Here is a 14,157-nt window from a genome sequence, read left to right on the forward strand (position 1 = left end):
AGGATGGAGGCATGGTGTACACTGAGGCCTGGGTCAGGGAATCAGAGAATAAGTCCAGGAAAACCCTCCGGGCCTTTCAGGAGCACGGCTGTATGCTCTGACCTTCCTCCCCTCCAGGGACCCACTTCCTCCCGTGCCAAGGCGCAGTTCCTAGGTCATGCTGTTGCCATGCCGAGCCTGGCTGGCCCTCTGCCTCCCTGTGGCAGAGTGTGCAGATAGCACCGATGCCCCCGTGAACACACTTCTCACGGAAGAGTTAGCATCCTCCGAGATTTCTCTTTCCTCACACTGTAAAGTGGGGAGGGCTGCTGCTCACTTTATAGTCCAGGAAACTGAGGTTCTAAGAGACCTGTGGATGCCCCCCTGAAGTCACACAGTCAGCCAGTTCAGAGAGCTACAGTGTGACCCCAGGCCCTAGGTGAGTGACCTAGATTAACTACAGGCCGCTGATCACCCTGTCCCTGAGACCACCTGATACTCGTTCTGCCAAGCCGTGTTCCCAAGTGGGTTCTGTTCTCCCCATTACCCCCCTAGATGTCTGCCCGGGAACCTAGCAGGCCTAGGGGCATTACCTTCGCTAGGGGTGGCACGTGAATGCATTTCTGAGGGAGAGACAGCAGTCTTGGGGGGCTGGGCTCCCCTCCCTGTGGGAGCTTGCAGGCTGCATTTACACACCAGGTTCTCCCGCCCATGAATATTAGTACTGAACAGCTTGCCTGGGAAGAAGAGCGCCTGGATTGTGGAGCCATGATTCTAAATGGCTTTTTATCTGTGTTGCCTTTCATTCCTTAGACAAAACTGCTAAAGATTTAAGTGAGTGAGTTAAATACAGAGGAGTTAAAAAGCTGTGCGCATCACTGCAGGGGGGAGCAGCCTCCTCAGACAGCTTGGGAGGAGGGGATGGGACGCAAAATGGCCGCCACTGCCACCGATTGGCTGTCTGGACTTATTCTCTGATTGCCTGGTGTCGCCTCCTCCCCACCATACACACAGGGAGACAAGAGCCCAGAGAGCTCCAGTAACTGGACCAAGGTTGCACAGCCAGTATGTAGCCGTGTCACAATTGAAGCCAGGTGCTCGGTCTCCGAGGTCGTGTCCCCTGCTAACGGCGGCTCCCATTGGATCACTCCTCCTTGTGAGCCTCGCTGAGAAGCTGTCCCCCCCCCCCGCCCCCATGATGCAGACGCCCAGACGGAAGTGATGTCTTCGTCACGTGGCTGCTGGGCCACAGAACCGGGGTTAGAACCCTGGGCTCTGACCTCTGTGGGCTGTGCTCTGGCAGAACCCCACATGGAGAGGCATGGGGCTCGACCCCACCCACCTCACATTCGGGTCCCTGCGTGCACAGCACGGACACTCTAGCAGTTCCGTGGACCCTGGTGCTTCCTCCCAAAGGCTGGGAAGGCGCTGCCTCTGCCGCTCGACCACGTGAACTCACTCTGTAGACCAGGCTGGCCTCGTATTCAAGAAATCCGCCTGCATCTGCCTCCCAAGTGCTGGGATTAAAGGCGAGCGCCCCCACCGCCCGGCACGTGGCCCTTTAAGGGATCTTTCACACTGCCTAACTGAAGTCTCCGCCCCTCCGGCTTGTCAATCATCAGATCCGTATCCCACGCTCAGTTCCACATCTGGAAAAGGGGATGGTCACCAGCACCTGCCTTATAGGCTTATTGGAGACGTACGAACACAGTAAGGGCTCAATAAAATACTGGGTCAACCACGCCCCTCAACAAGCACTGTGCGTCCACACTGCAGACAGAGGCCCCAACCTCTCCAGCTGTGAGTTCACGGCCTGGGAGGAGTAGAGGGGCCCAGAACGGAGCTACAGGGCCCTGTTGACTACAAGGCCCTGTTGCTGCTGGGGCTTGGACTTCCAGCCTCCAGAAGGAGAGAGAAGAGACTTCTCCTGTGTGAACCACTCATTCGCAGGGCTTTGCACCACTGCTGGGACAAGCGTGCCTGGGAGCAGGACTGCTGCCGGTGCTCACGGAAGGGTGACCCAGGCTAGCACCCAGTGGCATCTCATACATAGATCTGGCACCGGGGCTACCCGGATCCCTTCAACCGGTGTACCGTCTCCCGAGGAGCCCAGATTCCTTGGTCCCCGGAGCCATAGCTTTAGCAGTGTGGCTCAGGTTCATTGCTGGGAATTACAGCTGGCCTTGGGCTGGTGACAGGGCCAGCCGGGGTTGGCATGAATCATGTTTATTGAAAACAGGGAACAAAGGGAGGAAGGAGAGAAAGCCCAGGAAGGGGAGGCGGCGGGCAGAGGTGCGGTGTGCAGTGGGGGTGGAGCTGGGAGCAGTCGGAGAACAGACTCATTCATTCCCTAATGTTTGCTCCGGGACACCGCACACCAGCACGCTGGCGGGCGAGCTTTATCTGCTTGCTTCAGCTGTGGAGTTCACTGTGAGCCAGCAATTGGGTGCTTCAGAGACTTGCCCGCCCAGGAGAGGACAAGGAGGCCCCCAGAACAGCTTCCAGAACAGCTTCCGGCCCATCTTTCGGCCAGCGGAGGCCGGGCTTTCAATGCTGTCCAAGGGTGAAATTGCATTACATTCTGCCCGGTAATGAGGTGTTGCAGGTCTCGGGCCCCCAGCCAGAAGACACGGCTCTGGCAACCAACCCTGGCCCAGCCACCTTCTGGCCAGGACTGGACTGGCTAGCAGAGCCAGGGAGGAGGGAGGGTGCAAGTACTTGAGGTACAGGAAAGTGCAGAGGCAGGGGGTCAACACCCGGGTGAGGAAAGGACAGGACAGGGGTCTTTCTGAGAACCACCTCATACCCAGCACCTTGTACCCAGCACTTCATATTCATTCAAGGTACCTTATCTCCAGTACCTTGTACCCAGTACTTCACACTTGGTACCTCATGACCCAGCACCTTCTACCCAGCACTTCATACTTGGTACCTCATACCTAGCACCTTGTACCCAACACTTCATACTCAGCACTTCATGTCCAGTACCTTGTACCCAGCACTTCATACTTAGTACCTCAGATGTAGCACCTTGTACTCAAGACTTCATACTCAGTACCTGAGATGTAGCACCTTGTATGCAGCACCTCATACTCAGCACCTTATCTCTAGTGCCTGGTACCTAGTACTTCATACTTGATACCTCATGACCTAGCACCTTGTACCCAGCACTTCAGACTCAATACCTCAGATGCAGCACCTTGTACCCAACACTTCATACTCAGCACCTCATATCCAGTACCTTATACCCAGCACTTAATACTTAGTACCTCAGATGTAGCACCTTGTACCCAGCACTCATACTCAGTACCTCAGATGCAGCACCTTGTACCCAGCACTCCATAGCTAGTACCCAGAATCTTGCTCCGTCTTATTACTTCACATAGTAGGTCTCTGCTTTCCTGGGGCTGCCGCACTAAATCAGCAGGAACAGGAAATGCTCTGTAACCTTCCTTGGCTGCCAGCCCCAAGCCCAGCTGGTGACAGGGTCACAACTTTCCGAGGCTCTGGGGCCGATCTGTTCCACACATCTCTTCAGCTTCTGGAGAAGGTGACAATCCTTCCGTGTCCCTGGGTTCATCCCGTGTCACTCCAATCTGTCTCCACCTTCATACTCTGCTCTCGCTGTATGTTGCTGTTTGGGCCTACATTTCCCTCCTCTGAGAGCAGTAGATTAAGACCACACTGATGGTGACTTCATCTTGATTTCGTCTACAGAAAGCATATTCCCACAGCCAGTCCCATTCCTGGTATTAGGGATTTAGGACACTTAAGATCCAATCCACGACCAACAACCGATTAACACGGGTTCACAGGCCACTGCTGCCCATCGTGTCCTCTGTTAGGGGCTATCTCCTAACAGATGATGATCACACTGTCACACCAGAGATGAGGCAGGCATTGCCACACACCCATTTCACTGGCGAGGAAATGGAAGCTCAGAGAGTATGTCATTTATTGCTATGGAGAGACACGGTGACTACAGAAACTCTATAAAGAACATTTGATCGGGGCTGGCTTCCAGTTTCAGAGGTTCAGTTTGTTATCATCATGGCGGGAAGCATGGTGGTGTGCCGGCAGACGTGGTGCTGGAGAAGGGGCCGAGAGCTCCACATGGGTGTGGCTTGCGCATCTGAAATATGAACGCCCACCCTATGGTGACATACTTTCTCTAGCAAGGCCATACCTATTAATAGCACCACTCCCTATGGACCTATAGAGACCATTTTTCTTTCAAATCACCACAGAGAATACACACACACACACACAAGCACACAGCAGCTAGGACTGGGGGAGTGAAGGTCAGTAGTAGATGTCTTGTCCACCATGCACAAGGCCCTGGGTTCCACCCATAGTTAAATACAGGTACATATACATATATATATACATACAAAGCCATTCACAGTTCCCAGGACGCCCTGTCTGCTTTGTGCTTGCTGCTGAAGGGGTGACCTTCCCAGCATCCCGCCCCAGTCAGCAGGCTTCTACTCTGCCATCGTGGACCCTGACCCTCTGGGACCCTCCCCCTCCCCTCTGTGTGTTGCTCTGGTCATGGCGTTTTATCACAGCGACAAAACAGTAATGGACGCCCAGGTCCTTGCCGTGACTAATTCTGCCTCCCTTTCCCCGTGAAGGGCTCCTGGTCTCACCCCTCAGATCTGGTCCCGGCTGTCTGGGCCATTCTTCCAAAGCACCCTAGACAGACATGCCTGTAGGGATAGGAACCAGCTCTGACGTCTCAGCCATGCATCCTTGGGCCCCATCTCCACGTCTCTGGCCACTTTCCACACCCTCGACTGAAGAAGATCAAGTAAGGTGACCCCAGTGACAGTAGCTTAAAGGTGGAAAGCTCTGGGGAAGGGTCATCGACCTTCATAACCGGCGACACCCAATGAGAAGCTCTTCGCTCTGCAGCATGCCCCACCTCACCGCTGGCCTCTGGGCCTTCACGAGGCCTCGCCCCTCCCCTGGAGCACCTCCCCCCTGCACGCACCCCGATCCAAACCGCTGGGCTGTGTTGGTGGGGTGAATTCCATCTCTTGCTCCTGTAACACGGGAATGCATGCAGCCTCCTCGGTGGGGCTGTGGCAAGAATTAAATGAGGTAATGTGCCTGGAGCACTGAGCAGGGCGGCAGTGCCATTCGTCAGAGGACGCGGAATGGTTACTTGCCTGGGCATCCGGGAGGGCACCAGTCGCTCCCCTACCCCCACAGGCGGGGAGTGAAGGAGAGAGGACAGGCATGGGAGGAGAGGAGAGAGATGGAGCTAATTACAGAGGCCAGAGTGGAGAGCAGAGGCACCCGGGGCTCCTTGGCTCCTGGGAGTTCCTGCTACTTAGGGGTCTCTGCCTCCTGAGGGTCCCCGCCTTGGAGGACACCAGCCATTTGACCTTCGGTCTGGCCGGTTCCAGGGACCCTGTTTAGGTCGACCTTGGGACTCATCTTAGCCACACCCTTTTCTATGAGGGCAGTTTGGACTTTTGTTCTTCTCCCCATGTGAATCTTTCCTCTTTTCCACCAGCTTCTCGCACCTCCGCTCCTGCGAGGCAGGACTTTCTCTCGGTCCCTGGACTCTTTCTCTGACCTCGGGGCTCAGCACAGGCTTGATGTTTTTTTCTCCAAGAAACTGTTGAATGAGATGAGTCCTTGACCATCTCCGTGGGAGACACAGAGGGTCACCAGTCCACACAGCCTTGGCACCAGACCCTCCTTCCCTTGCCAGCTGCTCCTGCCTCTGGCTTCTGCCTCACGTGTACCAGTCTTGCTCTGTAGAGAGGAAGGAACCCAGGGGTTGGGGAGGGACCCGTGACTGCTCTGCTGTCACCTGCAGTAAGGACTGTCCCAGAATGCCTGGCACTCTGCCACTTCCTGCAGTGAGGAGACACGGATGGCCACAGAGAGAGGAAGTAAATCTCTTAGGCTTGGGGTCGCTTCCCCATCCTGGCTATGACCCTGACACACGTGTCCTCCTCTGCTGGGCAAACCACTCCATCTTCTACCCTCCCTTCCTTGCTGATATTTAAGGAAATTAAGGTTAGGTCTGGCTGCTAAATATTTGTCTAAGCAGAAGTGAAAATGGTGCCAAAGAAGGCCTTCAATTTTATGAGCAAATAAATCGTCTGAAGGAGATGAGCTGGGGAGAGGGAGCCGGGCAGGGCCTCAATTATTTAGAGCAGAAAGTGCCTCCCCAAAGTCTGGAGAGACTGCTCAAGTCCCTCCACCCACGCTGGTTTCTTTCTTTCTTTCTTTCTTTCTTTCTTTCTTTCTTTCTTTCTTTCTTTCTTTCTTTCTTTCTTTCTTTTTTTACTCAGGCCTACATAGACAGGGTTTCTGTATGGTAGCCCTGGCTGCCCTGGAGCTCTCTCTGTAGACCAGGCTGGCCTCGAACTCAGAGATCCACCTGCCTCTGCCTCCCAAGTGCTGGGGTTAAAGGAGTGCACCACCCCCACCCGACTCAAGCCCCCCTTTTGAAAGCATACTCTTGTTCTTTTGCTTTGCCCTATGGGCCCAGGCTGGGGAAGGTCGCCTACAGGATCCCCAGCAGGTGATTCCAGGTTCCCCTTCCTGAAAGGCTGCACTTTGTGATCCCCAGGGCAGCTGGGAGGAGGAGCTTGGCCTCTGTGCTCCACTGGGCCTGCCCCGCACCCTGGCAGCAGTCACCGCCCGCCCCTCGCAGCCTTTCCATGTGCATGATGGGATGTTCTTTCTGTACGACGGGACACAGCTTTTTGGAGGTGCTGTGGAGATGAAGGAGAGGCTTCCTGCCAGCGTACAGCCCGCAGTGAGGTCTCCAAAAGATGTCCACATTCTAGTCCCCGAAACCTGTGGATGTCATATTTTATGTCACTTTAGGTAAAGGAAGGTACGGGCACGGAGGGATCAAGGCTGCAAATGAAAATTAAGGATCTGGTTAACTAGCCTTCAGATGGGGGAGAGAATCTAGGTAGGTAAGGATCTTGGAGGAGGAGGAAGAGAAGGAGGAGAACGAGGAGGTGGAGGAGGAGGAGGAGGATTTAATACTGGATATGAGATAGACTTCAGTAGCCTCATTAACTTTGCACTTGGAAAAGACCATGAGCCAAAGAACACAAGTAGCCTCTACATGACCAGAAACATGCTCAGAAGAGGAATGTCCCCCAGAGCCTTCAGGAGCACAGCCCGACCTTAGCGCCAACCCAGCAAGACCCATTTGGGACTACCGACCCCAGAGCTGCTAGACAATGCTTCATTTTATTTTGGGGGACACACTTGTGTTACGCATGCGCAGATGTGTGTGTTCGGGAGTTGGCGCTCGTCTCCCACTTCACTGGGGCAGAGTCTGTCTCATTTCTTCTGCTGGACTGCACTCCGGGCTAGCTGGCAAGGAGCTCCCAGACTATTGCTCATATCCGCCCTCATCTCACTGCAGGAGCGCTGGAATTACAGATGCCTCTGTATCTGGCTCTCTCTATGGGCTCTCAGGATCTAACCGATGTCCTCAGTCTTCTACGGCTGCTGCTTTTATCTCCTGATCCATCTTCTCAGCCAAAAGTATTAGTTTTTTGAGACGAGGTCTCCTGTATCTCAGGCTGGTGTCAAGTTTGCTGTGTAGCCAGAGCTAGCCCCAAACTTCTGACCCTCCTCCTCCTAACTCACAAGTGCTGGGATTACAGTTGTGTGTCACCATACCATGTTTCACCTGTGTTGTTTTTTAAAGCCAATCTGCTTATAATAATTGGTTATAACAGCCAACAGAATCAAACCCAGTACCTAACCAACAATAAGTGTCAGCCCTGTCCCTGCAGGGCTGTGCAATGCAACCAAACCAGCTCCCCAATAAAACTAAACTCCACATCTTCTTTGTAAACAGAAGAGCATAGATTACAAACTGAAAGTTTTCTTGTTGTAATTGTCCCCTAAAAGATCATCACGGCCCATCCAGCTCCCTCCACACCCCTCCTTCCCCTTCCAATCTGTTCCCTGCTCCCAGCAGGGTCTAGGCTGGGACCGGTGGTGCCTGCGGCCCCTGGAGGAGACAGTTAATAAAAGCGGGAGGAGGAGAATCAATGTGTACTGACATCCCTATGACAGATCAGCAAGAGAGACAGATTTAATATCCTGCCGTTTCCCTTCCTCAGCCTGGGGGCCGGAATTGATTAAATAAATTAAAGCTATGCAGTTGCGATGTCTGGGTAAGGTCGTCTAGTCCTCCCGCTGTCACCACCGTCCAGCCACATGGTTCACCCCATTCCCGAGGTCCCTAGGAGCCCTCCGAGGATGGAGTTCTACGAATGTGGGCATTCTCCCTGTGTCTGGACCTCCCGGCGTGCAGAAGACTCTGGATGAGTGAGGGATATGGAGTGGATGGTAAGAAAGGGCGGGAGGGAGAATTCTGAGCACTGGTAGTTGGGACTCTGCTGAGCCCAGATGAGGGGCTGCAGCAGGGAGCTAGCAGGATAGTGGCCAGACTGGAGATTGACCCCCCCCCCCACATGCCTATCTCCCTACCCTAGCATACCAGGCGGGCAGGAGCTAATGAGCAGTCTACCTCTGTGTACCCTGTGCCTTCCAGCTCTTCCCATGAGCAGTCCAGGGAAGGCAGGCACTGAGCCTACAGGACAGAGGCTTAGAGATGAGAGTGGGTCAGGGGTCATGGCATGCTTTGCACACCTAAGACTTGGAAGGCTGAGGCAGGGTGACTGGGAGACTGAGATCGCCTAGGGAAACTGGTCAGCTACGACAACAACAACAACAGCAACAGCAGTCAAAGTATCTTCAGGCTCAGCAAAAATGATTGACCGTCTGAGGACAGCTGATGTATGAGCATCTCTCTCCAAGCAGAAAAGGGACTATCCTCCGACCTCTGGCTTCACCAGAGTCCTATCTCTCCCCCTTGCCTACATAGTCATGTTTTGAGTCTCAAACCCTTTCACAACTGCTGGACACAAGGAGTGTGCCATGATTTTCCTTCCAAAGCGCTCAGCGCTACCATCTCGGCTGACCCGAGGACAGAATCCCCATTTTACAGATAAGGAAAGTGAGGCCAGGAAAAGGCCAGCCAAGATCACAGCTGCAATGTGGAGCCAAGAACGCCTGGTGTGCCCCACACCAACGTTCATTCCATGTCACAGGAAACATCTTAGCTTCCATGGGACAGGACAGGAGTCAGGAGTCAGCAGGGCTGAGACAATGACAAATGTGGCTCAGGACGGGATTACAGAACAGGGGCACTTGTCCCCTTCAGTCGTATTTCTGCAGCTTCCTTCTGCCTCTGCTGACGGGGTCATGATGGACCAAGCCTCTAGAGTTGGACCAACCAAGGTACAAGTCTCCAGCTTTCCCCACTGCCCGCAGGCCCTCAAGCAAGCCACCGGCCTCTCACGGGTCCTCCGTGTGCCTGTGTGTAAAACATTAATGATGAGGGCATTGGTTCACATCAATCCACACAGTGCGGCCCTTCCGGGTGACATAGCTGTGAACTGCAGCGTCTCCATTGCTGTCAGTGTTCTGGGAGGGGGATCTAGGTCAAGGGCACATGTGGTCCAGACACAGCCAGCCAGCGAAGGAGAGTCAGGCACTGTCTTGTGGAGACTGCTTCCTCTCCCCCTAGCCGCTTTCTGAGGTAGCAGTCATTCATGAGACATACTTTGCTACTTTAGAGGACCTTGCAGTTCCCCCGACACCCCGCTTTCCATGACGATTTTGATGAGCAGCCTCCCAAATGCCATCCTTGACTACTGAACTTGCCAGGGCTCTGAGAGACGGCAGGAGGACGCTGGGCCTCCTGGCTCTGACATCCTGTCTCCCCTTCAGCTCGCCAAGTGCTGCTTTTGTTCATGGCCTAGGTAGGGCCAGCTGTGAGCCAAGTCTGTCATCAGGCCTCGATTTCTCTTGCGATTGAAGCGGAATGCTGGGAGGGCGAAGGCAGCCAGGCGCTTGGTGATTCTAAGCACAGCAGCTCCTCTCAGCCGTCAGCCTGTCTGCCAGTTCCCAGCGCAGCTCCTAACAGCAGCACGCAAGGCAAGGCGGGCCCTGCGCCCTAGCAATTAATTCTCACTCCAGTTTAAACTCTTCCTGCGGAGTGTTATGCAGATGTCCTGGAAAGGGGGTGAATCCAGGGACAAAGGACAAGTCAGGACTGACAGAAAAACAGAGCATGGGCTGACAGCAGTCCTGGGGGTGTGGGGACAATGACCAAGAAGGATGGGTTTTCCTGGGACCCATTTTCAGATCATGCCCCTAAGTCCAGAGTCAAATTCACCACCATTCTGCCAGCTGCCGCTGCTGCTGCCACACCATTACCCCAGCTGGATCCCAGCCGCCACTAGCTCGCCTTTGTTACATTTCCTTTATCTCCAGATACATAGTTTCCAGTGGCAACCCAGGAGGGAGCCATACTCCCAGCTTCCAGCCGGCCACGGTCTCTCGCTCTCCCGGGAGGAGCACAGGGTGCTCCAGCTCTGGTCATCACTCATTTTAAGTTCACAGACTCTGAGAAGTAGGTGCAAGTCTGCGCCTAGGTTACAGATGAGGAAGAGGAAGCGACACAGTGGGCAGCAGTGACTTTGAGGCAGAGCTGAGGATCTGCACACAGGTCTATCTAGCCCCAGAGCTGGCCCTTAATGTTGAGCTATAGACTCCTCACGTACCTCGATTCATTGCCCCTTTCTCCAAATGGGCAACCAGTCTCCCATCTGTCTCAGTCCCAACTGTCTGTCTTTCAGGGGAAATGCTGAAGTTCTGTCCTGGTCCTCTGGCCTCCTCCATCAGCCATCCCCTGCCAATCACTCCTTGCCCAGGTAGAACAGCCATCCCCCCTGACCTTGCGGGCAGAGCCAGGCTCTGTTCAGCATCCTTGCTTTATAACTGGGTCACCTAGGGCAAATGGCCTCCTTCCCGGAGCTCCTGTTACTTTGTCTGTGCAAGGGAGGACACACACCCCAGCAGCATCAGGTCTGTGGAAAGGATACCTGCTTTTACTTGGCCAACCCCAAGGAGCTGTCAGGAATCTAAAAAATGACAGTTTTCACTTGAGGTAGAATTTACTGTCAGCACAGTGTCCGCCATGGAAGGCAGGGACAGATGCGGCCTGGCAGGAGCTGCAGGGCTTAAAGCAGCCAGCTAGAAAGGGGAGGAGCCGGCAGCAGCAGCAGCAGCAGCGGCTTCCACAGATCACTTGTGATTTCTCATCAGAGCCGCTACTGAGGCTGATGCCCATTCCAGACAGAGGGCAGACCACGTGGCCCCCGAGGATGCTCAGCCCTGCCAAACTGCTGCCCGCTGGCCTTCACCCTGCTCAGCCAGGCCCTGATGACCATTAACCATGGCTGGAAAATCAATGGCTGCTGCCAGGAGGACAGACAGCATGAGCTATGGCCTCCTCTTTGCATACACGGAACTTTAAATCCCGGAGAGGCAAGACCAGAGACCCCTCAGGTCCCTCCCAGCTCACACAGCAAACCTGAGAGCTAAGAACATTGATCTTGTGCCAAACTACTGAAGTCTGGCCTTCCTGAGTGTTCTACTGCCCAACGCAGAGCAGATGTGCTACACAGCCAATGAAGATAGATAGAGGGTCTCTATAGCACAGCATTTTAAAATAATACATATTGTTGGGCAGTGGTGGCGGACGCCTTTAATTCTAGCACTTGGGAGGCAGAGGCAGGCGGATTTCTGAGTTCGAGGCCAGTCTGTTCTATAGAGTGAGTTCCAGGACATCCAGGGCTACACAGAAAAAGTCTGTCTCAAAAAAACAAACAAACAAAAAATATATATTGGAATACATGTCTGTGAGCTTTAAATCGAAATCATACAAAGGAGTACAGGCAGAATTGATGCAATTCTCTGTCAAGCATTCTGTTATATTAGAGACAGGCTAGCTGGTTCACAAGTCTATGAGGAGTCTCCTGTCTCAATTTCTCATCTCGGCACAGTGCTGAGGTTACAGAAGCATGCTACCACATTCTGGGGTTACGGGGGTGGGGGGGAGGAGGGGGGAGGGGGGAGGGTGGCGCGGGGGGGGGGGGGTCGTGTTCCTGAACGTAGGTCCTCGTGCTTGCGTGGAGAGTGCTTTAACTGACCCAATCATCGCCCAGTTCCATTTGAACCATTCGTAAGCCCACAGACTGTGGGCTGGGGACAGTCCGAGGGGACAGTCCCTTGGTGGCTCAGCAGTCAGCACTCTCCTTCTCCAGTCCCTTCTCTTCTCTCCAAGCCAGATCTGTGCTCAGCAAAACTTGTGCCTCTGGAGCAAAATTGCAACATCCACCCTAGGAGCTGCCTACCTCTAGTCCCTGTCACAAGCGGTAGGAATAGTTAGGTGACACCAAGAGCAGAGAAGACAGAAGCCGGAGACTGGGTTAGAACCGGCTTCTCCCCGACTCCACTTCCCTGTCTGGCTTGGTTTCTCCCCACTGGCCCCAGGCACATAGCTGCCCTTCCGAGATTTCGGTTCCTGCACTAGAAGGCCTGTCTGTGCAGGCTGGTCAAGCCCCGCGGCTAGCCCTTCTCGGACTCCCCACCACAAGCCTGCAGCCCACGGCTCCCATGATTGCAAGGGAGGACCTAGCTGAATTATAGCTTGTGCGGTCCTCTGGCGGATTTATCCAAGGGTATTTATCTTGGGCCTTTCTTTGCCTGAGATAAATGGAGAAAATTTACAGCCAGAAGCTCTCCAGGGCAAGCTGGGAAGGGGAGGCATTGCAGGCCTGGGAGGACATCAGGTCACTGTGCAGAGACACTGGACCAGGCTAGGGAGGGGCTGGCCTGGGGTGTGAACCACGGGGGCCTGCAGGGGGAGGACCCCAGACCATTTGCTCTGCTTCCAATAAAGTGTCCTCCGTAAGTGTGAGGTCCCTCGGGAGCAGCAGAGGACGGTCTGACAGGGACAGCGGGTATTGTTCGCTGAGCCCTCCCCCGAAGCCTGTCCACCACAACCACAGAGCAGGTAAACAGGCAGGAGTTAGTCTAGGCCTGGGTCCCAGGCTCCGTGTCTCAGCCCTGTCCCCTGAGAGAATAAATAGAAGCACCCAGAATAGAAACCAATTCCACCTGTTTCTCCTCACCTCCCACACTGTGGGTGGACATGGAAGCTTCCAGAATGTTTCCTCACAGTTCTTGTTCATCACTGCCACACAGTTGTGTTGACGGGAGGGACATTTGACCACCTGCTGGTGAACAGGGCAGAGACGTCATCAGCTGGATGAAACCTACCAACCCCGGCAGAAGGTGGGCACCGTAGGAGTGTCTGGAGTCCATCTTGGGAAGGTACAGTGTGCCTCCACTGCCTGGTACACCCCTGACCCTGCCCTCTGCCCTCTGCCCTCTGCCCTCTGCCTCACAAACCCATCCTTTTCTCCAGACAAGCATGGAAAATACAAAATGCCTATCTCCTCCTTGCCACATCCCCTAAGTGGATTACGGCTTCTCTCCCTGGAGCCTGGGCCAAAAGGTCAAAGGTCAGGGTCCGATGTGCTGATGTCTCCATCCTCCGCCTGGGTAGCACTAACGGCTAGATCCCTGATGATGGCAGGTTGGGGCAGGCAGCCTAGCAGTCCACCCTTCAGGCTTCTCTAGTGACTCATTTGCCCTGTAGCATTTAATCTTGATCTTGGGCCATCTTGGGTCTTAGTCCCAGAGGTCACCTGCCTCAGGCCTCTGCCTGTCTCCTGGCCTCACCTAACCCTGCAGCCCTGTAGGATTCGCTACTGACAATAATTAAGTCTCAAAAGGATGAAACACAAATGAGTCGGAAGCCTTCAGGGATGGTATTAGCACACTAACTCTGTTTGTGGCTTAAATATTAATGTCGGAGTGTAATTACTACCCATGTGTCGAAAGCAGTGGTGTGGAAACAGTCTCAGCCTAGCACATGGGATCCATGCATCCCGAATGCTGGTGCACAGAAGGGGGATCTCATGTTCCGGAGGGTCCTGGAGCTCTTAAAACTCTGGGCAGTTTGAAGAAGGGTCACACGCTGACAGTGGGGGCCAATCAGTCCATAAACCTGTTTGTAAATTCTAGCCTTTGGCATGTTTCCCTGTGAAGGACACAAACAAAAACAGATCTTGGCTGTAGCTCAGCGGTAGAGTGTTTACCTCATACTCATGACAACCTAGGCTCAATCCCCAGTACATATACATATACATCATATGCATATGCATACACATACATCATATACATATATCATACACATATACA

The sequence above is a fragment of the Apodemus sylvaticus genome, chromosome 3 (genome assembly GCF_947179515.1).
Source record: "Apodemus sylvaticus chromosome 3, mApoSyl1.1, whole genome shotgun sequence".
NCBI lineage: Eukaryota > Metazoa > Chordata > Mammalia > Rodentia > Muridae > Apodemus > Apodemus sylvaticus.